The sequence below is a fragment of the Pteropus medius genome, unplaced genomic scaffold, assembly GCF_902729225.1.
Source record: "Pteropus medius unplaced genomic scaffold, Ma_sr-lr_union100, whole genome shotgun sequence".
Lineage (NCBI taxonomy): Eukaryota > Metazoa > Chordata > Mammalia > Chiroptera > Pteropodidae > Pteropus > Pteropus medius.
Genome location: NW_024350921.1, coordinates 778,737 through 801,545, shown reverse-complemented (window position 1 = coordinate 801,545; position 22,809 = coordinate 778,737). Strand labels below are relative to the sequence as shown.

At 42.0% G+C, this 22,809-nt stretch overlaps 1 protein-coding gene and 1 long non-coding RNA gene across 4 annotated transcripts in view; both read right to left on the bottom strand.

Annotated features, from left to right (window-relative positions):
* The window catches only part of IL1R1 (interleukin 1 receptor type 1), a 57,382-nt gene extending 41,769 nt beyond the window's left edge, over positions 1-15,613 (bottom strand). The window contains exon 1 of one of the 3 annotated variants that reach the window (XM_039840106.1): positions 15,286-15,613. The gene's annotated coding sequence lies outside the window, so the exon portion shown is untranslated. The remainder of the gene's footprint in view (positions 1-15,285) is intronic. The other 2 variants (XM_039840103.1, XM_039840101.1) reach the window with 2 other exon arrangements.
* Positions 15,614-20,500: 4,887 nt separating this feature from the next.
* On the bottom strand, positions 20,501-22,306 carry LOC120584419 (uncharacterized). The gene is made up of 3 exons (XR_005648028.1): positions 22,182-22,306; positions 21,275-21,496; positions 20,501-20,622 (listed from the first exon to the last, which is right to left on the bottom strand). It is a non-coding gene; the product is annotated as an uncharacterized LOC120584419 (long non-coding RNA).
* Between the last annotated feature and the right edge of the window lie 503 nt (positions 22,307-22,809).

Sequence of the window (22,809 nt, the reverse complement as noted above, 5' to 3'; positions counted from 1 at the left end):
CCCCCTTCCCTATGGAAATGGCTGGACACTCTTCCATGGCCTGGCAACTCTCAAGTTAATAAGCAGAAGCAATTGTAGGGCTCACCTCATTTGGTTCCTATCTCTTAGAGATCACTCTCCTTTGCTGGCTGATGTCCAACATCTTAAATGCCCTAGTTTCATGTATTTTACACAATTTGGGGGGTTGTCTCTGATGCAAAAGTGAATCCAGGCCCTATTGTTCAATCTTGGTTTGTAGCAGAAGTCTGCTACATAGTTTCATAAATATGACAGTCAGCTGTAACCATATCTAAAATTTTTTGCACATCGCAAAAAGTTTTTAATTTTAGTTGGAAAAGTTTTGAAATATTTATAAAACATAACACAGAATTAATAAATGTTGGCCAAATCCAGGCTTTTATTTATTTATTTATTTTTTGTGACGAGGGTGGGATTCGAACCTAAGGACCAAGACTTTTGAGGAAGTAAATTGTGAATGACATCAGGTAAAGGACAACTTTGGTCCTAGAGGCAGAGGGGCCAGTTGTGAGGCACTAGCCTGAATGGAAAAACTCTCAAGCTTGCGCCACTTGACTTGGAAAGGAAAGAACAGTTGTGAAGGAAGGAGAGATAGAAAGAAGGAAAGGAATGATGGAGGAAAGAAGGGAAGGGAAAAATGGAAGAAGGGAGAACTATGAAGTCTAAAGAGCCCAATCCTCTATCTCCAAGTTTGCCAAACCCAAGACTTTTGAAGGACAAATTATTAGCAATTGTGATTGCTTGAATACAGGCATCCGGAAGGAGAAGTTGAGAGGAAATTCTAAAAGTATTTAAAAAATGTTAAGGAGAAAAAGTTATTCTACATGAGTGACTCTCAAAGGTCCCTAAGACCCTTTCAGGGGCCCACAAGGTCAAAACTACTTTGAAAATAATTTAAGGATGGTGTGTGCCTTCTTCACACACATTCTCTCACGAGTGTACATTTTTGGAAGCTAAATGATGTATTTCTAATTTTTTTGTTTTCAAAATATAATTATTTTTACAAAAATAGATGTTATTTCTGTTAACAGGTAATGCATTCATTGTTACTCTTAAATGATCAATAAAAATTTATTTTATTATTGATACAAATAAATCTCTTTAAAGTTCTCAATAATTTTTAAAAGTGTATAGAGACCCTTAAAATGAAAAACAGCCTAAAGTATGTAGTAGCTGCCATAGGTTGGAGCCCAGCTATGCAGTGCTGAGCAAGTCACTGAACTTCTGTGTCTCAGTTTCCTTAACGGTAGATTTAATGTTATTAATAGTCCCCACTTTATTGGATTGTTGTGAGAACTGAATAAATTAATATGTAAAAAGCAGTTAAAAATCATCTGACATGTAGTCAATGGCAGAGATATTCGTTATATGCCATACATTAGTGATGTTCGGGGAACCTACTCAAGCTTTTCGAACCTATGAAATGGATATAAAAATTCCTGCCCAGTTACTTTGGAGAGTTATTGAGAAAATTACAGATAATTAACGTACCTGACAGTATTTTAACTGAATCATATTATGCAAATAAGCAAATATTACTGAAGCTGTATTAGACATAAACTCCTAATGTGATGTCATTTTGGAACGGGGAGTTTTCTGGCAAAGAGTAGATTGGTATTTCTGGCTAAAAGAGTCACACTAGTCACCACAGCTGATAAATTCCTCATTCCAAAAAGATCAAACAAAACTACATTTAAAAAGCAGGGTATTTCTACACACTCACTCAAGTCTAAAGCAACCAAGTGTGAAATGTATAAATAACTTGGTGTCTGAGTGATAGGACAGTAAATTTAAGTCAATATCGTGAAGAATTATCAGGAACTGAAATCTAAATGGTAGTCAAAGATAACGAGAAACTTCAAGGAAATAAAAGGTCAGCTTGCAACCAGAAGTTTCTCAATATTCCTTACGTAAACACAGAAATTTAATTACTACCATGCCGAAGTGGTTCTGTTTCTCTTTGTTTTTCATTGTTGAATCATTTCCTGTCTTGACAAAGGCAATACCTCTTTCCCATTCTCCCTACACTTCTAAACTTCAGATCACTATTGTGAAAGCAATCCCCCTCCTCATTGCGAAATAGGTATCCCAACCCATTAAATGTCACATGCACACATGTACATGTGCACACACACGCACATGCACACACATGTCTACCATATCTGAAGTCCTTATTGGTATTTCATAGCTCGTGTCATTATCTAGCTTACTGTATTACTTTGTGATCTTGTTTATTAACCGTTTGCCTCTACTAGAATGTGAACACCATGAAGGTAGAGTTTTGTTCTATTTTGTTCACTATTGTATTATCACTGTCTGGAAGAAAGCCTGCATGAGCTAAGTGCATTTTAAATAATTTATAGGAGGGAGGGAAGGAAGGAGAAGGGGAGGAATCATTTTACTCTGCACATTGAAAGTCCTTGCACTTGATTTCAGTAGTTTTCGACCTTCCATTCAATAATATCTCATTTTCTTTGCCCCAATTCTTTTTCACAACCAGTTATCATCCTCTTGGCCATGTTTATTTTGTCACCCCATGCCCTATCAATGCATATATGCGGGCCTTTAGTTTTAGGATAACTTATCTGTCCTGGATCCTTCCAAAGTAGGTAGGGAGCTGACTCAGCCAAAGGGACATCAAAAGATGGAGACCTGGAGCAAAGTGTTTCTCGCCTGAACATAGGAGGGAGCAGAGCAAAGAAAGCCAAAGCCCAACTCATCAATCAAGGCTGCCACACCCAAAGGCCCAGAAGAGGTATTTACATAGGAGCTTAGACCAGCAGCTTCAATTCATGGCTTGTCTTTTGGGCGAATAATTGGACTGGGAAGAGAACTGACACTAAAGCCCCCCTCCTTCAAACCCAGGTTTGAAGATGGCCTTACCTGTGGAGTCACTTGTCTCTAAGGCTTGGCTCTCATCATACAGACCCTGGAATTCAGGCCTCTCAGCATCTTAAACTCATAATGTTCTTATGAGACAGATGTGTAAGTCTAGAAGGGAATTTCAACTTCTCAGTTTAAAATAAAACCTATCACTGCCAAAGGAACAAGCTGTTGCTATTCACTCACAGCATGTTTTCTTCTCCAGGAAGGACACATTGGGAAACCAAGATGCCTTCAGAAGTTGTCTTAATGATCAAGGAATGAGGCAGGAGTGGGATCCTAGTGCTTAACACCATCAGTCTCGGAGGCCTTCATCCTCACCCTGCACCAAGGCCTCTCAGGTGCTGTGACTTCATGGTCTGAGAGGGCACTGTCCCATTATCTGGGAGGCCTTATGTCTTGCTCCATAGCAGGCCAGGCCTCTTTGAGATGGACACATTTTTTTCTTTAGCTATATTCTAGAGCATAGCATAGAAGCCAGTTCATTGCAGTAAGGCGGTCCAGTCTTACTTCTAGTGATTCAAAGGGTGATCTTCTGTGCTGGGAATCACATGTTTTGAACATATAAAACAAATGTGTGTTCTTTCCCGGTCACCCTTTAATTATTTCTGGTTGCCCAGTGGCTTCATACCGTGGAAGGAGAAGCACCCATTACTTCAGGGAACAGAAGATGGAGGAAAGAACAAAGAAGCTAATGCTGGTGTTTAAACTTCAGAAGAGAGTTTAAGTCCATGCTTAAACTCTCAATAGCTTAAGCTAAAATGTTATTAATTGTAATATGCACAATGGGAAAAAAAAATGCTGCCAAGTAACTATGATCTATCATCTATTAATAGATGAAAATATGTGGTGAAAAATTGTGCCAGGTACAGAGAGAAAAGGAGTTTATTTGGAATGCCTTCAACTGAGCTTTACGTCCCAAGGGTCAAGGATCAAGACTGGACTCATAAGCCAAAGAATAAGCGAGGCTAGACCGGGACAGTGGGCAGTGGAGCTCATTTGCCACGTAGCTGGGGCACAGAAGATGTCCTGTGACTGACAGGAAGAGCCCACCGAAGAAGACAAAGGAGGAAGCAGGAGCTTAGCTCTCATGGCTAAGTCTGGAAGAGCGGGTAGAAACCTGTGGTCACTGAGAACAGTAAGAAGCAGAACTGAGAAACTATACACATGCAAATTTTATCTAGAAAAATGCTAGCCTGCTCCTAAAGAAAACACTAGGACCAAGTATAGAAAGTCTGCTAATGTGATTTCACCTATTTCTTCCAATGGGAGAAAAAAATGAACCCAAGATGTTTGGAAGACACAAACTTTTTTTTGTACCCTCTAACCTAACACAGTGCAAAGCACTTCATGAATACTTTTTAATACTTTAAAATCACACTTAAACAAAGTGATCGCAACTCCAGGAAATCGATCTCTGTCTAGTCCCCTTTCTGGATCACTAGCAGCATTTATAGACTTTCTTATAAAGAAAATTCCCAAAATACACCTAGGAGCACTGAGATGTAATAAAATTAATCCAGAAACATCATTTACAGAAGTGCGTTGGCCATTTACACCAAAACCTGGCTGACCTTTATATTTTATATTTGTTATTTTGAAAAGAAGGGAGAAAAGAAGCAGTTACCATATTTACTGAAGAGTCAGTGTGGCAAAAATCATTAAGTAATGCCGTGCTCACCATCAAACCTCTTAATGGCTGCACGATCTTTTCAGACTCAGAGTTTTCACTGTTACTGATAGAGACACCACCATTCTGTGTGTGAGAAGAGGGGAAAGCTCTTCAATTTCTTCCTTAAGAGGGCTGGGGAGGGACAAGGAAAGTGTTCGAAGTTAGAGAAAAGGAAAGAGATGAATAAGGCAACAACTAGAAAAAGTCTGAACCACCCCATGCAATAAACCCAATGAAAACCGACGTGTGTAACCTACACAGGCTTCTTGTCCACCCTGACAAACCACAGCATTAGAAACGACATGCTTTTCTTCCACACAATCCAGACTAGCCAAATAAAGAGTGCTGGGCAATCTCATACTTGCCCTGTGCTTTAGTTTTGGCCATCAAAACCTTCCAGGCAGGGCTGCCCACTGCCTCCGGGATAAACCCCAGACGACTGGATCTCACGTTCCAGACCCACCTTGATCTCCCCGGATCCTACCTTTTAGACAGTTTCCCTCCTGGCCCTTGATGCTTCTTGGCTTCAGTCAAACACCACCCAGATCCCCTTGATGGTTCTCCATCACTGACTCTTCCCTCTACCCAGAATGTTGTCTGTCCATCTTTCTCCTCCAACTCAGTTCCCTCCTCCTCATCCTTGCAAACCCACCCTAAATTCTGATACTCCTTCCAAGGCGTGTGCTAGGGTCTTCTCACCCCTTTGACTGGGCGAAAAGTCAGTTATGTCCCCTCTCTGAACCGTGGGCTTCATCCTCCCCTCCCGATGGCATGGGCAACCCCCATTTTGCAGCATTTCAGTTCTCTCCCCGATACACAGTCCAATGCTTAAAGCCTGGCTCTTTCTCCTTAGCTTGAACAGAGCAAATGTTTAAAGCTCTGCCAGTTGAATGAAAGTGACTACATTTACATGGCAGCTGATCCTTTAACAAGGTTTGAACTGCATGAGGCCACTTATATGCAGATTCTTTTCCAAAAAATACTGTAAGTATATTTTCTCTTGATTATGATAGCATTTTCATTTCTCTAGCGTACTTTATTATAAGAATACAATATGTAATATAACATATAAAATATGAATTGACTGTTTATGTTATCAGTAAGGCTTCCGGTCAACAGCAGGTTTGTAAATGTTAGGTTTGTAAGTGTCAAAAATTATATATGGAGGATGCAGGGGTAGTGCCCCAAACCCGACATTGTTCAAGGCCCAGCTGTACTTATGCCCACCGTGCCTTAGAAAATTCAAACCACACTGACAAGATAGAGAGCCTTTGATAACTTGCAGAGATGAGGTTCTCTGGGAAAAGTCCACCAGCAGGCAGGATTTGGCAATCGCTCAGGATAGCCTTGTTCTAGCCAGCCTCTTTTTTACTTGATAAGTTACTGAATTCATGGCTGTCTACTTCCTGGGTCAGTGGTTCTCAATCCACATTATACCAGCTACACAGTATAATCACCTTGAGAGTTTTTAAAAATTTTTATGCCAAGGCAGCATCCCAGACCGACTGCATCACAACCTCTTGGGGTGTAGGGAGCAGGCATTAGTATTTTCTAAGGCTCCTCAGGTGATTTCCATACACAGCCAGGATTGACAATTGCTGGCCTAGATCACAGAGGGGATCAAGGTCAGGAGCGGTTTGTTCGGTTTGTACGTAATGCAGTGGGTTCACTAATGCCGCAGCACTCCTTTTCTACGCTGACCCGGCAGACCAGGACCAGGCCAAGAAAGAGCTCAGCTCCAGGGCCTCGTCCACATGCAGCAGGTTGGCCTGGAACAACGACTTACGATCTGGACCTCAGTTCCAGACTAAAAGAAGTACCTGTGTTCACCGCCCACCCTACCCTTCCCCACCAGCACTTCTCGCTTGTCTATGAATCTAGATTCTGTACACTATGTCACACTGCCTTATGAAATTCTTTTAAAATTTCAACCAGGAAAAAAAAAAAACTTAATTCTGATCTTGCAGTTAAATAAATCTCAGAATTTGAGGTCAATGATAAGTATTCAAGCACGGTGAGTGGTGTTGGGTTTAATTTCTCACGTACTGCAATAGCAAAAATGTAACCTCCTTTCTCCCTATGAGTCAGCTCAGTAACCCACTGAGTTAATCTAGAGAAATGCTTAAACCTTGAGGGAGATTTATTCAAAAGAGGTAGTCATGGAAAGTTCAAACGAGACTTTTGAAGTCAAGTCTAAGTACACATTCTATCACCACTGACTACGATCATATATTTTTTCCCCAGGAAAGAAATCCTGTGAATCTTTGCCAATAGTTTTACAGATTATCCTCTTTTTGTTTTGATTGTTTTGTTTCCAGCTTTATTAAAATATAGTTCTCATATAACATAGAGTCAGTTTAAGGTGTACGTGTTCACTGGGTACATTTACTATTGCGATGTGATTGCCACCACAGCACTAGCTAACATCTCCATTGCATCATATAACCACCACCTCTTGTGGGTGGTGAGAATATTTAAGATCTATTCTCTTTGCAACTATCAAGTATATAACACAGTATTATTAGCTATAATCACCATGTTGCGTATTAGAACCCCCAACTTGCTAACCTTGTATCCTTTAGCCATCTCCCCATTTTTTCCACCCTCAGCCCCTAGTCACGCCACTTCAGTCTTTATTTCTCTGCGTTCGCTGTTTTAGATTCCACATATAAGTGATGTTACGTGTCTTTCTCTGTCTGGCTTATTTCACTTAGCATAATGCCCTCATGTTTCATCTATGTTCTTGCAAATGTCAGGATTTCCTTCTCTCTTGTGGCTGAATAATATTCCAAGATATATATATCTCACCTACTTTATCCATTTATCCATTGACAGACATTTAGGTTTTTTTCATATCTTGGCTACCAGAGAAATATCTACCTGGTCCCTATTATACTTGTATTGATCTTAGCTTGTTATTATACATATATTACACTTGTATTGATTTTAGCTCAAATCTTACCTACTAGTCATTTCAGAGGCTAGAATACAAGCTTTGCACATAATATCTTTTTTAAAAATTAGCTTACAGGTACATGTGCTAATTTGGACGATAAATTCCTATCAGAGGTGGTGGAAAGAAGCCTTAATCGTATGCTTTGGCATTCAAGCAGATATGACTGCTCCAACGACATCTTAAAGAGAACTATTCTATAAATTAGCATTTCCCATCTTCAAATCTCCTTATAATTTTGCACAATGAAATATAAAGACATTTAGGGATCCAGCAGACCCACGTCCAAATCCTGACTCTGCTATTTACTTGCTACCATCGTGAGAAGTAGCCTGCTATCTTGGGGCCTCAATTCCTTCAGAACAAATTGAAAATAATAAAAACCCATGCAAGGAACACATGTAATATCTGCAAAGCACCCAGACCTCACTGGGAGGGGATGGATGGCAGCTGGCACCTGTGCAGAAGGGCTCTGCTCTGTTGATACCTCCAACAGTTGGACAGAACAGCTGCTCAACAGCCTGGAGTAAAGAGATAAAAGGGCAAGAAGTAAAATTGCAGGTAATAAAAGGTCTAGTAAGAGTTACCCAGGATTTCCAGTCAAGTTCTACCCTCTCATTAACTCCGGGAATAGAATTAGGAAAGCCACATCAGTGTTGGGGCAGGGGGGCGGGGGGCGGTGAACTCATGGCTTTGGAATGTGTTGGCTTTGTGACCCACGTGGGAAAATGTTTGTATAAGTGACCGATGCAGCTACACTGTTAACTTCAGCCAAGAAGGATTGTGTTGTCAGGAGGATCAGCATGTTTATAAAAAAGACACAGGATAATTTGTAAGCGTGTTCACTTCCAATAATTTCCTTTCATATGATAAAAAAAAAAAAAAAAAAAGAGGCAAACTTTCTGCAAAAGACACAAACATGCAATTGCTTAGTTCTATAGCAATGTCATCATTCATTCATTAATTTTGGGGATGTCTGAAATATTCAGAATCAAACATGTTAAAATCCTCATGAAAATGTTAGTCTTTAAAGCAATCATACCATCATTGTGGACAGATTGAACATGGATAAAGGAAAACCAAAAGCCTAAAAACCTGTGAATCCTAAATATTTATTTCGATCATGACGAGCACAGATACATTTCAAGTTTTGTAAATATGATCTGGACTTTTCTTTTATAATCATCCCTTGGCAGCCCCTTTCACCTATTGTTATCACGTCATAACCACCCACCCTCGTGTTGGGTTCATCTGGGCAATTCCGTCTGAGTTAAACACCTGAGATTCACCTGCAGAGTCTCTTCTTCTCGGAAGCAAACCCTGCCCTCTTATCCCTGGACCAGGAGGATCCCTGAGATGTTCACTGATATAGCAGCCTTCCCACTTTCTGCCCAGATAGTCCTACATCCGTGAAAACCTGCATCCCTTACCACCTCTTCTGAGTAGATGATCGCCGAGGTCTTCATCCTAGACACCACACACATATGCGTGCACACACACACACACACGCAGACACACACTTAACCCCCACTCTGTTCTGGCTACTCTGTTTTGATGACTTGTGCCGTAGGGATGGGCCTGAGTGCCCAATCAACAATACTTTTTCTCAGTCCTCTATGTTTATTTATTCACAATATGGAAGCACCTCTCAGCTTAGAGCCTCACCATCTGGTTGGTCCAGTCCACACCCCTTCTAAGGTCCTTGCCAATGATACAGACTCCTAAGCAAAGAAGCCCCATAATAATGGAACCAGAGGGGCCAGAGGAAAAGAGGCTGCAATTTAGAGAGGGTCCTCTCCTGAGGGCATTAAAGGCTTAGGACTTTTGCTCTATCCTGGAGCACAGACACCCACAGCCTCCGAGTCCAGGGGCCAGTCCCAGCTCTGCCCTTTGCCCACTCTGTGGTCTTGTGGAAAGTTCTTGATTCTTCACCTCTAAAGTTAGGGGATAATCCTCCAGAGAAGCTACAGCCCCAAAGGGCTCCCCAGCACCAAGCAGGTCCCCGAGGCAGATTTGCACCTGGCTCACACTGCAAGGCCAAGGTTTTTATCTGGAACCCAGAAATGGCCAAGCCCTCTCTGCTGTCCCCTTCTTGCCTTCCTTTTGATTGCTGACCTTTGATTCTGTCTTAAAACTGACCATGAGCTACTTCGCATTTTCTTCATCTTTGTAATTTCCCTCCCACCTCCTCCTCCTCTCACCGTCTGCAGCACACGGGGCAGGGCTTAACCCAGACTGGACACTCCATAGTAATTTGTCTAAATGATCAATTAATTGAGTGATGTATGAGTTTATAAATGAGAAAGTTCTTCATAAACTGAGTTTTAATTCTGGGAGAGGTAGAATATATTTTTGCGGAACATTTCCATGGCCATATTTAGGCAAAAGCTTTTGTCGCTTGTCACACACACCGGAATTCAGGGCTGGGCAAGAGCGTGCCACGTGCTGGATGTCAGCCTTATACCCTGTGACAACCTTTTGTAGCAAATACAAAAACATCCTCCAGTGCTCGTGCACAGGAGCTGTGTCTCTCTAACATCATATAGGTGAGCATTTACGGTCTTTGAGATGAGACTTTACAGACTCTGCCACCATCTTCCCAGACCGTGGCTAAAGGCTACCTGAAATTCAGAAGAAAATCTGAACTCCTTGCAAGTGGTCACAAATGCCCGTGGCGATCTGGCCCTGCATCTGTCTCCCACTCACTTCCAACCTCTCCGCCACCCATGGACAGTCACGTACAGACCCTCTTTCTGTTCCTCTAACACGGCCCTAATGCTGCTGGTTTCTCTGCCCTCAGCCCGTCTGCCTTACCCCTCGTCTCTCCCCCACCATGATGCCCCATCGCCAAGCTAACATAGATCTTGTCCCGTCGATCACCATCTCAACAGCCACCTGTCTCTTTTATAGTGTTATTGCTACATGTGCTACTCGAGTTGCTGCCGGGCTGTTTTTTGTGAGCCCTGAAGGCAGCAGCCATATCTCCCTTCTGTACTGTGGCATCCCACAGTTAATTTGATGTGGTTAGCTTGAATGGACCATTGGAAGCCCAGATAGCTGGTTAAACATTGCTTCTGGGTATGTCTGGTAGAGATTAGCATTTGAATTGGTGGACTGAATAAAGCAGATGGCCTTCCCCAGTGAGCAGGCCGCATCTAATCTGTAGAAGACCTAAGAATAACAAAAAGGCAAAGAAAGACTGGATTACCTCTGCCTGAATGCTTAAGCTGGAATGCTGATCTTCTCCTGCCCTTGCTGCTCCACGTTCTCAGGCCTTCAGACCTGGATGGAGTGTCCAACAGTGGCTCTCTGGCTCTCAGGCCTTGGAAATACACCACTGGCTTTCTTCGGTCTGTGGCTTGCAGATGGCCAGTTGTGGGACTTATCCTTCATAACCGCATGAGCCAATAACTTACCATAAATTTCTTCCTATCCTATTGGTCCTGTTTCTCTGGAGAACTCTGACTAATGCAGTATAAAAGAGGTGGAAGAAAACACAAGAAACTACTAAGAACAGTTACCTATTGGTGAGAAAGAGGGAAAGAGATAGCTGAGAAAAGGATACCATTTGGTATCTTTACCAAATGGCCTTTTAAACTACGTGTCATTGATTCAAAAGTAAATAAACCATGTGTTGTCTATTTAGAAGAAAAATTTTTAATTCCAAAATCTCACTGAAAAGTTTAACAGAAAAATAATTAAAATGCCTTTTTAAATTAGATTCTTATCTCTATTTTATAACTGGAACAACTAAGCAAAGAGAAGGTAGATAAATTGCCCAAGAGAAAACAGAGTTGTGTCCCCACACCCGAGCTAGCACTTGCCGTGCCCTGCCGGTCTCCTCGAGGCATTCTTAGGGCTTCTTTGGTGCAGAGTTGGGGCTTACTGGATAGGAAGTAAGAGGAAAGTGTCCCTGCGTATTGTAAACACTTATTGTGTGTGAGTCAGTGTGATAACTCGGATGGTCTTCCCAGGGAACATCTGGTCTGACAATCAACTCCAGGTGCCACTTCACACTGTCCCATGTACGTTCAGAAAGACTGAGGCTCAGTGTCCCCCTCGAACTCCCGAGAAAAGAAAGGACATGGCTGAGCTTCCAGGCTCAACACCTCCAAATGCAACGGAACTGAACTCTTAGCAACTTTGGTTAGAAGAACATCAGCAGCCAGTTGTCCGGACCAGTGTGGCACATGGGCGAGGAAGCTAAACTGACTTGACGTAGATTGGTGGTTCTTTTATCCCCAGCTGGCACCTCTGGGCCATGTACTGAGCTTCTCCAAGTCTCAGTTTGTTTAGATCCTAGAGCTAGACTAATAACACTGATCTGGCAAGTTTGTGAAAAAGATTAGAAATGATGGATGTAAAGAACCCAGGAGAGTGCATATTCTTTAGTGGGAGCATGATACATGGTGACCATACACCCAGGTGAGCAGCACAAATGTCATCATCCGTCCAAAACCCATGTGTCGTTGTCTCTAAAGATCAGTCAGTCCTACCCTCACCAATGTGTGGACTCAAGAGTAAGATTGTCTGAATCACGAATCCCCACTGCGCACCAACTACTGGTGTGACTAAGCAGATCATTGTCTTTAATCTGCAAATTAAGATGATAATAATGGCCACCTTATCTCTGAGGCACTTAGAACCAGGTCTCACACGTAGTAAGTGCTCTATTAAGTAATAGCCATCATCATTATTTATTCAGTATCCAAGTTCAAACCATTCCCAAACGTCACTTTGGTTCTGATTTAACGCTGAGCTGAGGGTTAGAGTGAAAGTTTGTATTCCCTATAAAGATTTTTGTGCTCACACCAAGTCCAGGTAAGCTTTCTCCTTATGAAAGCTGTGCTCTGCATTTTCCTGGTTCTACCCCTGGCTTGTATTCATTTACTTAGTCTCCATGAAGAGCTTTAGAAGTTTACGCGAAAGAAATAGAAACCAACCCAAACTAAACTAAACAAACAAAATAATCAATTTGCTTCCAGAAAAGCTCCATTTTTTTAATCTTCTGTAATTCTTTTTTGAGATATAGCTGTCTCTGCAGGGTTAGGTTAAAATGTTCCTAGGTCCCTTCTTTTGAGCCTCCACAGGGTGTCAGACCTCAAACCAGGCCCTGGAGAGAGAAACACATACACATTAACAGTCCCTGCCTTTGAGGAGTTCTCATTGGAGGTCAGAGCAAAGCAAGTGGACAAAGACGATGCAATATGGGAAGAATCGCATACTGCCCTATATGCAAGCCAGAAAAAAAAAAAAGAGCAACTAATATAAAACATTTTTAGCCTAAGTATGTCCATATGCTGTTAGGACACATTAAACACTGCTGAATCTGAGAGCCAAGAAATACATTGTAATATACTCACAACTTTTCAAATTTAGAATGATAAGACATTGTCAAAATTTCAGCATGCACCTCTCCCAACATGTATATTTTATAAAGTAAGAATAGAAATAGTAACACCATAATAATAGTAACATTTCGTATTTTTACTTTTTCCTATTCAGAGAACTTTCCTCTATCTCGTCTCTTCCTGTTCCCAGTTCATGCGGTGGCATGAAAAGTTGATCCTTATCTCTAAATTTTATAGGTGAAAAGGAGATAAAATCACAAATACTGAGGTTTGCCCTAGGTTGTTCAAATGGTAAAAAAAAAAAAAAAGAAAAGAAAAAGAAAAAAAAAACAGAGCAAAAGCATCTGACTTACTGAGTGACAGCAAATGAGGTCAAAGGGCTCAGAAATCAGGTTGGCATAAGTTACTGTAACAGACACTCGCTTTGATAACAAGTAACCAAAAAGGCAAGAAACGGAACCCAAAGGAACAGAAAAGGAAGCCAGAGGTTTTACAAAGGGCTTCTTTAAAGCAAGTTAAGACAACAAAATAGCCTTTTCCAGTTTAACAGATTAGAACATTTTTTAAAAATTATAAAACCCAATTTTGGTGAAAATGTGGGAAAACGGTATTCATACAGGGTTGGAGGGGACACAAGTTAATAGCATTTTCCTACATTAATTTAGTAGCAGGGATCCTGAGCTTCAAAAATACTCATGTCTTTTGACCCCACAGAAGCTCTGGGGATCAAGCTCATAGAAATAATCCAGAAGCTATCCAAAGACTTCTCTACAAAGATGTTAGTCTTCATAATGTCAATAATAAGGGGAAAAAAATCAAATGTTTACCAACACGATTTAATAAATTAAATGTATAATGTGATTTAAAAGCTTTTGTAGGAAGAAATTCATTAACATGACAAGGTGTTTACAATATATTGCTGAAAGGGAAAGTAAGTAACAAAACATCATGTACCACAAGAATTTTTTTTTTCAAAATATAAGTGTGTTCAGAGAAAATATATACCCACCAAAATGTTAACAGTGTTTGTCTCACAATGCTAGGTTTTTGTTTTTCACCTTTTTTACTTGTCAATATGCATTCCCTTTTGGTTTTATTTTTTCAATAGTGAATATGTGCTGTTTGTGTACATTTTTAAAGATCTATTTCAAAAGTGGGTCTTAGCCCATCTTTGACCATACCTGTCAAGTTTCTCTCCTAAGTAAGCCCACAGGCAGGCGCCCAAATGGTTTGTGAGTTAAAAGATTAGCATGTGGATTTGAGAAAGGCCATTAGTATATTTTAAATTCATCACCACTAACAGGAAGGGAAAATTCATCTCAAGAAGTGTTCCGCTCCTTCTGAGCAGCACTGTTTCTTTTTTTTTTTCCTAACGGATCCACACATTTAGAGTAAACACACTCGGCCTATAAAACACACAGCATGATCCCCTGGCAGTGAATACTGTGATTTCCCGAACCAGCTGGTCACCAACTGCATCTTCCAGAATAACATCCTCCCCCACCATCCAGCTTTTCCTACAGTCACAGTACATACTAGCATTTTGCATCAGAGCAAGGAGTTTTGAGTTGAATTGAATTAAAAGGTGAAACTCATTTTGTTCTTCTTTTCATTTTCTTATTTCCTTTCTTGAATCTGCCAGATTCTGTCCCATTTTCTTATGTTTTCCCACAACAACAGTACTGATAGAAATTATGGGTGTCAAGGGTGTCCAATAAGAAATACAGGACAATGTTTTTCACCCCTATGAGAGTGCACAGTCTTCCTTATAGCTGAAGGCGTAACATTTGTAAAGTCTCTGAAAAAAACACGCTCATGCTTTTAAGGTGACAGTTTAAGCCCTTATTGAAGGAAGCAGGTACAAGTCTTGCTAATATTATACATTATGATTTTAAATGCAACTAATGGATGTCTGTTGATAATCATGCAATGACTTCAGTCAAACACTGGGCCAGGTTATGCTCTGCTAAAATTGTAGAAGCTAAATGGAAAGTAATCAAATAAGTCTTTTTTCTAACATCAGCAACCATTTTAAACAGACTATTTGCAATACCCTTTACTTCAACCTCATTATTTACCAAAAGTCACAACTATTTATGGCTCGTAAGTAGTACCTCATGATAAAATATATTTCCCATACAATGCATGGTTAATCTTCCAAAGAATAAAACATACATAATCACAGGTTATTTTTTAATGTGACTCGTAGACACATCTTAAGGTTAAATGTGCCTACAGAACCACATAGCTCCAAGAAAATCTTCAAATCTTGTTTTAACAGAGTAACACTATCATTTCATCAGATTCCATTTGTCCCTCCTAAATATTTCATCCATGTCTAAGTAAACAGAAAGAAAAGGAGAGAAAAATACAGGAACAAAAACCTGAAGTGCAGTTCATCATCTTACCGTTTCCTTTCTTGGTCACCAAGTCATGCAGGCCCGGCTGGCCCGGCAAGAGACGGTCACTGTGACTGCAGGTTAGCGTAGGGTTTCTCCCCAGAACGAAGCCAGCTGAGCTGACATCGGTTATTAAAAACAAAAGTGCGTTTTGAAGTCAGCCCTGGGTAGACTGGCCAATTCCCTTTTTTTCTTTCCAAAGAGTCCGGGGTCTGGTTTACTGAGCACAAGAGTGATGCCTCACATCTTGTCAGAAGACACAACTGCTGAGGTTAAAAGAAAGAAGAAAGTGGACTCTGAGTGATGCCTGTGTCAGAGCCTGCGAGGGCTTTAATCCTCAGCAGTGACACATGCAGGGAACTATGAGCAGGAAACTCAGAGTCGGGCAGCCAGCCAGACTCATTCAGAAAACGTGCCAAACCCGTATGAAATACCAGCACTCTCACTGCATGTTCACTTCTAGCGTTTCACAAGGCTATGTCTCTCCCCTCATACGACTCTGTGTTAAACCTGGACAAGGCTTGCTGACATGTCCGGCCTGTCACAGCATCCTATCAACAGTATCTGTAGTCTCACACCCCCTCCCTTTTCTGCCAGCCTCCCAACCCTTCTTAAAAGAGCACAGATGTGATGCTACAGGACCTTTATTCAGTTCTTTCCATGTTTCAGACCCAAGGTCTCCTTATGAGGTGCCCACCACCCTTGCCGTGCACCCTGGGAACACTGCAAGGCTCTCTTCTCAGCATCCCAGAGGTGGAGAGACCTGCTGATCACCCCTCAGCTGAGGATGGTGCTCGGGGTGTGGCAGGGCAGGGAGATTGGGGAAGAAGGGGGCTGCAGCCAGAGACTCTGGCTCCCACATGTGGCAGCCTGATCCATCTAGGAGAGGTGGTGTTGTCCAATTACCTTTTATTTCTCTATTATGGCCCCTCCTGTGTCCTGCATTCAGATTCATTTTCTGTACATGACACGGGGTCCAAGCTCATCATGGTGCTACCCAAAAATCTGCAGCATGGGAGGAAAATGGCCAAACCTATTCTGGCATTCTAGTTCCTTCCTCAGCTGAGCATAACACACCCTTCTGCCTTATTCTTACTGCCCCGTAAAAAAAAAAGGGCTTTGCGCCAATCTGGGTGGGCACCCATTGATCTTAGAAGACACTGCTCAAAACTTTGCTCGCACACACTCTGCAGCCACCATCCTGCCACTGTCTCCCCTTATCCTCTTGAATGTGATATTGCCCACAGATACAACTCTCCCTCCTCTTCTCTGTCCCTCTCCCCTTACTTCCGGCCTGCTCCACCTTTCACTCCAGCATACCCCAACTGCATCCTGGGTGATTCGCCCTGCCTGAACCCATGTCTCCTCCCTGTAATAATAACGGAGACAGCCCCAACTCCAAGATTGGCCCTGCTGGTCTGAGCCAGCCAAGGTCATTCTACCCTTCCTTCCAAAGAGATCAAGGATGGGCACAGCCAGGGCAAAGCCGGGCAGCACACGGAGTCCTCCGGCCACAGCAAGGGCTCAGGGGTGGTCTAACCAGAGTAAAGCTTAGTGCTCTGTTCAGCAGTGCAGAGACACACGCACACACTCCATCCCAAGAAGCTGCCATTGCTACCCTTCTCAAAACAAGGAGGGAAGCAAGCTTGAGGATGAAGCCCACACACATGGGACGGTTTCCAGAGAACTACAGAGAAAGTGCTAGAAACTGACTCAAGCCATATTACCACTGGAATATTCGATGATGAGAGCCAATATATCCTTTTCGGTGTTTTTAAGCCGAGTCAATCAAGTTGGGTTTTTAATTACCTGCAACCAAGTGTCCTGACTCCCACTGGCTCCCACAGTAGAGAGCAGCTGCAGCTGGCAAGCCAGAGAGGGCCCTCTTGGGAAAGGGTGCTGACCTTTTCCTGAGCCCAAGCAGCTGATCATAGTTCTGGCTCCCTCTCTTCCCTGCTCCCTGCTCCTCCTTCCTCTCCCCTGCCTCCTCTCCCTCCTCCTCCCTTGCTTCCTTCTCCCCTCTCTCTCCCCTTCCCCAGCTCCCGCTGGTTCCTCTTCCTTTTCTTTTGCCCTCTTTTCATCTTTCCTCTGGTAATGAGAGACAAAGCCCCACTAGGAAGCTCTGAGGGCCCATTAAGGAGAGAGGAGAATCTGCAGTTTGCAGTGATTTGCAGCTTTCAGACAAATAATTGCCTACTCTTGAGCTAGTAGTTGCGGCCTTACACTCAGGAACATTCTAGTGTCTTCCGAGGCAGCTGGCCAGGAGCGATGGACCTGGAGAGTGAATGATATTTTATTCAAGAGATCCTTCTGGCCTCTTCTAGGCTATTTGCAAGAAAATAACAAAAGGATCAAGACCCAGCTTTGGCCCCAAGAAGCTTATTGTCCAGTAGACAGGCAACCTGTGGGCATAACTCTAATGGGCTTAACTCACCGTAGGTAATGGCCTCCCAAAATAGGAGTTTGTCACCCCATTTTTTTCTAATTGATTTAGCTAATTATCTTTATCAAACCCCTAGCGGAGAGGAGAGATTTCATTTCAAGGATTTTTCTGACCCTCTTTTGCACTCCAGATGACTTCTTCTCCCTTCTTTCTTCCTGCTTCTCAGGGAGGAGAAAAATGTTAGGAATCTGCACTGTTTAGTTAACATGTGTGAACACACACTCACAAACTCACACACATGCACATGCACACTCACACACACCCTCCTGCCTGGGATTTATCAGTTACTTAGCTTCCCCACAGAGGTCAGGGAAAAGAGTCATAGCTGACAACAAAATTCAATGCCAAAAGTTAATGGAAAATCTCCAAAACTCTGGAGTCGTTTAGGAATGCTGTGGCACAGAATTCACTGGGCCAAGCCCAGAGTTAACATTAAAACTATCAGAAGATGTTATTATGACACAATTTTATCATCATGGTCTTTGCAGAACTTCAGAATGTCTGTATTTACACTTAAGAGGTCAGAAATAATTCATATATTTTCCTGGAATATTTTTACAGAACAGTTTGTACATTCAGAATCGACTTGCATGTAAGAATATCTTTAATGTGGTTATAATCCACATGTTTCCTACATACCACGAAAAAGAGAACATGAAGAAGCATATGCAACACGCATGTGCATGAGTGTACGGGTACATGTGTGCAAGCATGGCCTCTAACCTAGGCTCTCCCTGCAAATTCTAAGAAAGGATTTTGAGCCTCTGTTTTGCTAGGTCCAGCAATTTTGTAATTAAAGAAACAGTGACCTGGGCACAGGAGACCTGGGTGAAAAAGCCTGCTCTAACTTCATTCATGTGACTTTAGGGGAAACACTTCACCTCTCTGGACCGCAGTTTCCACATCTGAAAAATAAATAGCGTATAATCTAAATCCTTGTGGCACAAAGCGTGTCCACAGGCCTCGAGTATGACCAGGGAGCTGGTTAGAAATGCAGAACCTCAGGCCCTAGCCCAGAACTGCTGAATCAGAACCTGCGTTTCACTACCATTTCCCAGGTCACTCATGTGCACGGTAAAGTTCAAAGAGCATTGGCTTGACTGATCTCGGAAATGCCTTCCAGTGACATGTTCCGTTAGGTTACCCTTTCTTCCTTTCAACTGGAAAAACTGACACACTATGCACAATGACCACCTCATAACCTTTGTGATCAGGCCTTGGGAAAATCTGGCTCGATACTTGCCTGCTGATTCCACTCCTGTTCCAGGCAATGACACAAACAAATCGAATCATCTTCATAACTCTCCAGACCGCTAAGCCACATTGTGTCATCCAGCTTCCAACCAAACCTAGAAGAATACCACCCCTTAATATTCGATACCTCCAGAGAGCCTCCACATCCATTACTGGGCTTAACAGAATTTTGCCAACACAGATTAGTATACGGGGAAGGTTCTCGGTGAATGATTACAGCCATATTCTTTTAGCACTGAGTGAAGCCGTGCTCGCTGAGAGAAAGCATGAATTGACTAAGAGCGAGCCAAGTCTGGTGAAATTCTTTCAGTCTTCCATTTGTTTGATGGGCTTTAGATGAGGAGATTAGGCAGGACACTGCAGACTTAATGAATCAGTTCACAAAAGCATTTGCAAACTTCTTTCTTATAAACGGAGTAGAGTTGGATACTTTCACAGATACTCATACCCCATGACAAGTGTGATCCATCTGAAGTGTGGTCTCCGAGGGAAAACCTCAGGTGCTATGCTTGGTCCCTCCCAGGAAAGTGACAGCCAGGCTGGGTGTCAGAAAGGTCATGGTCATCCTCCAGTTGTGGCGAATCAGGAGTAGAAGAGGGAGGGGAGGTTGGAAGGAGTACATGTCTCCCAAAATAGCAAATTCAAGATTAGAAAGCAAAACTGGAATCTGAAGCTGAAAATTTATCAAGTGAGTATGGGCAGAAAGAACCAGTGTGGGTGTGGATCCTGGTCCTATTCCTGGAGGCCACGAATGCAGGAGAGGAGAGGATCGCAAAGCCATGCTAGAGGTTGAGAAGGAGCTGGCAGGTGCAGATCAGGTTCCCACCACATGAGGGCAAGGCCAGCAAGCTTCCCACCTGAGGGGAACCTGGAGTTAACATGGACTGAGAATTCACCAAGTGAGCAAATCAGGAACCGAAATACCCCATTAGGATAGAACCAGAGGCCAAAGCTGAGAATACAAAATTTAACAGAGACATATCTAAAATTCTATTCTTACTCTTAAACCTACTTTTGTAAGTACAGGACAGAGCACACAAAATGCAAAAGCACGACCGGAAAACAAAAGCAAACAGGCATCGGGGTCGGAGCTGACCAAGACATCCTCTATGAATTCTAAGAGTGATCAGACACTGCATGCTCAGCTGCCCAAGCATTACTTCTGATTCTAGGGAGGGTGATCACCCTCGAGATCGTCCCCCAGGGCAGTGTTTCCCAAACATTCTCCCATCATGACACTCAAAGAAAATGATAGCAAGGACTGCTCATGACCAGAGAAGAAGACCTGCCGCACCTGGAAGGCACCAGGCCGTGCCAGGGGCCGAGGTACCCAAACCCAGAGATGAAACTAGGCCAATGGGGTAGAAAGTTTCAGAGGCCAATTTAAGAGAGACTTTTATAATGATAAAGCTCTCAACAATGAAATGGGCCAAATCCAAACACTATGTGTTTGCCCCATCCCTGAAGCACCCAGACGAAGGCCACCTGAGATGAGCATTAACATCTAATGGGAATCCTTACCCTCCATCTCTTCTTGGCTCTCTGATTTTGCATTCAGTCCGTGCATTCTTTTGTTTTCTTCTGTTTTGTTGTTGCTGTTGTTGTTTGTTTTGTTTTGTATTGTTTTGCCCTTGTGGCAAGTCAATGCCCTAGGGAGGGAATTTGCTTGTTATTCACATTTTGAAATACAAAACTGAGGAGAGCGGGGACAAATCCAAGACTAGAATTTAGATCTACAAACTTCAACTTCTTTTCTCATTTACTCTAGCTCAGTACCTAGCTGTACATTTCTGTGAACTCTGGGTGCACTTTTTGTTTCTTCCAACGAGGAAGTCGCTGTTTTTAATAAGGTCAGGTGATATATCACTGGTATTCAGTATGTGTCAAGTTCTAAATATGAGCCCAATAAATGTATCCAACTTGTGCCATTAAACGTAAGGTAAACTGTAATGTCTTTAGTTCTTCTTTGACACAAGTTAACTAGTGTCACTAAACCAGTAGGAAAGTTCAAAAGATCCAGATTAGTACAGATTCTGAAAATACTTTGTTATAAAAGAACTACAATACAGAAATAAGGAAAAAAACAATTTAAAGTCCTTTATGCCCTTGCTGCCTAATTCCCATCACCGTTAATATTTTACAATATTTCTATCTACTCTTTTTTCCATGCACATATGTCTTTTTAATCTCTTTGATTTAACATTATGTCTCAAATAGTTTTTTTATGCCATTACGTGGCTTTCATAATTATCAGTTTTAGTGCCATGCAGTGCATATCATCTCCTATTCTGACACATGTACCTTTCTTCGCAGTCTTCACTCTCTTTATGGTTTTTGTTTTGCATCTGGAAAGACAGATTTCATCCACACACTTGATGGTAAAAGTCTGGAGAGACAGACACCTCCACAGCGTCACAGGGGTTATTGGGGGAGGGAAGAGATTGTTGACAACTCAGGCTTGTTTTCTTCTTCTTTATATTTTTCCATATGTTGTAGATATTTTACCAAGAGTATGCATTACTTCTGAAAGAAATTTAAAAATCTATAGAGTATGACATTAAAGGTCTGTCACCACAAATTAAATACTCATGTGTTTCTGCCCCTTTCTGTAGCTGATACTCAGAGGCCACAGACACCACCGAACCCAGTACAAGGAAGGCAATAAATTGTGTACAGCTTGAGTCACTATACTTCAAGGGCCATTCTCATCAAGAGTTTTGGGAGGGGAGTGTGTGTGTGGCCAGCAAAATGTGATTTTTAAATGTTTTTTATATCTACATCTTCATAGATAAAGATTTCATGAGTGAAAACCACACTTACTTTCCAGCTTACTACAAATATATTTTGTTACAGAAATGATAAAAATTTAAAAAGGCCTTAATATACCCAATGGTGAACAAAAGGCTCGTGAGACTGCACTCGATTCTTTACTCAATTTGAAGCCCTGTCATTCTCTTGTGACAAAGAGTTCTTAAAAATATGTTCAATTTCTTTGCTTCGTCTCCTATTCCCTCAATGTGGAGAAATTCCAACTAATCATGATCCCTGAAGTTATTCTAAATAATTCTTGTTTTAAAATTTTTCCTTCCAATTCTCCTCTAACTGCCTCTCTGAGAAAGCTGAGTGCTTTTGGTCTAAAGGGATGATTCTTACAAGATATTCTCACAATAGTCTACCCTATCTACTGCCAAGAGAGAAAGGCCCTTACCTGCATCCTCGCATAAGGAATATGAGTTCTGCTGTCCAGCCCCAATGGTCATGAGCCTTCAACACGTCTCCTCTCCCCACACCTCACTACCCTCTTCTACGAAGCATGGCACAGGGTGAAATGGCACATAACAGACTCCGAGCTGAGCAATAGCAGCAAACGCAGACTACGAGTCATTTACTTCTCAGGCCTATGTTAGGATCTGAGCTCATCGTTTTGAAGGCGAGCTCTACTGTCAATCAGTCCAGTGCTACCTCTTACCCAGCTGTGTGGTCCTGAGCATTTTTTAACATCTCTGTGCCTTGGTTTTCTTCTGTCAAATGACAATATTTATATTTACTTCACTGTGTTATGGAGAAGTTATAGAATATGCATAAAGTAGAACAGTGCCTGGCAAGTATAATTAAAATTATTTGTTATCTATAACTCTAGCTATTCTTTTTTAAAAAAATACGAAATATAAACAGAATGAAAATAAATTCATTTGAGAGCATTTGACTCAATGAACAGTCCCTGTCTACCCTGGTTTTCCTTCTGTGTCTCCAAGCACTTCTTGTGTATCCTGAGTCCTCTTTCTCTTTCTAGCTTTTAGCTACTAAGACTCCCCAAGAATCGCAGCTGCCAGATT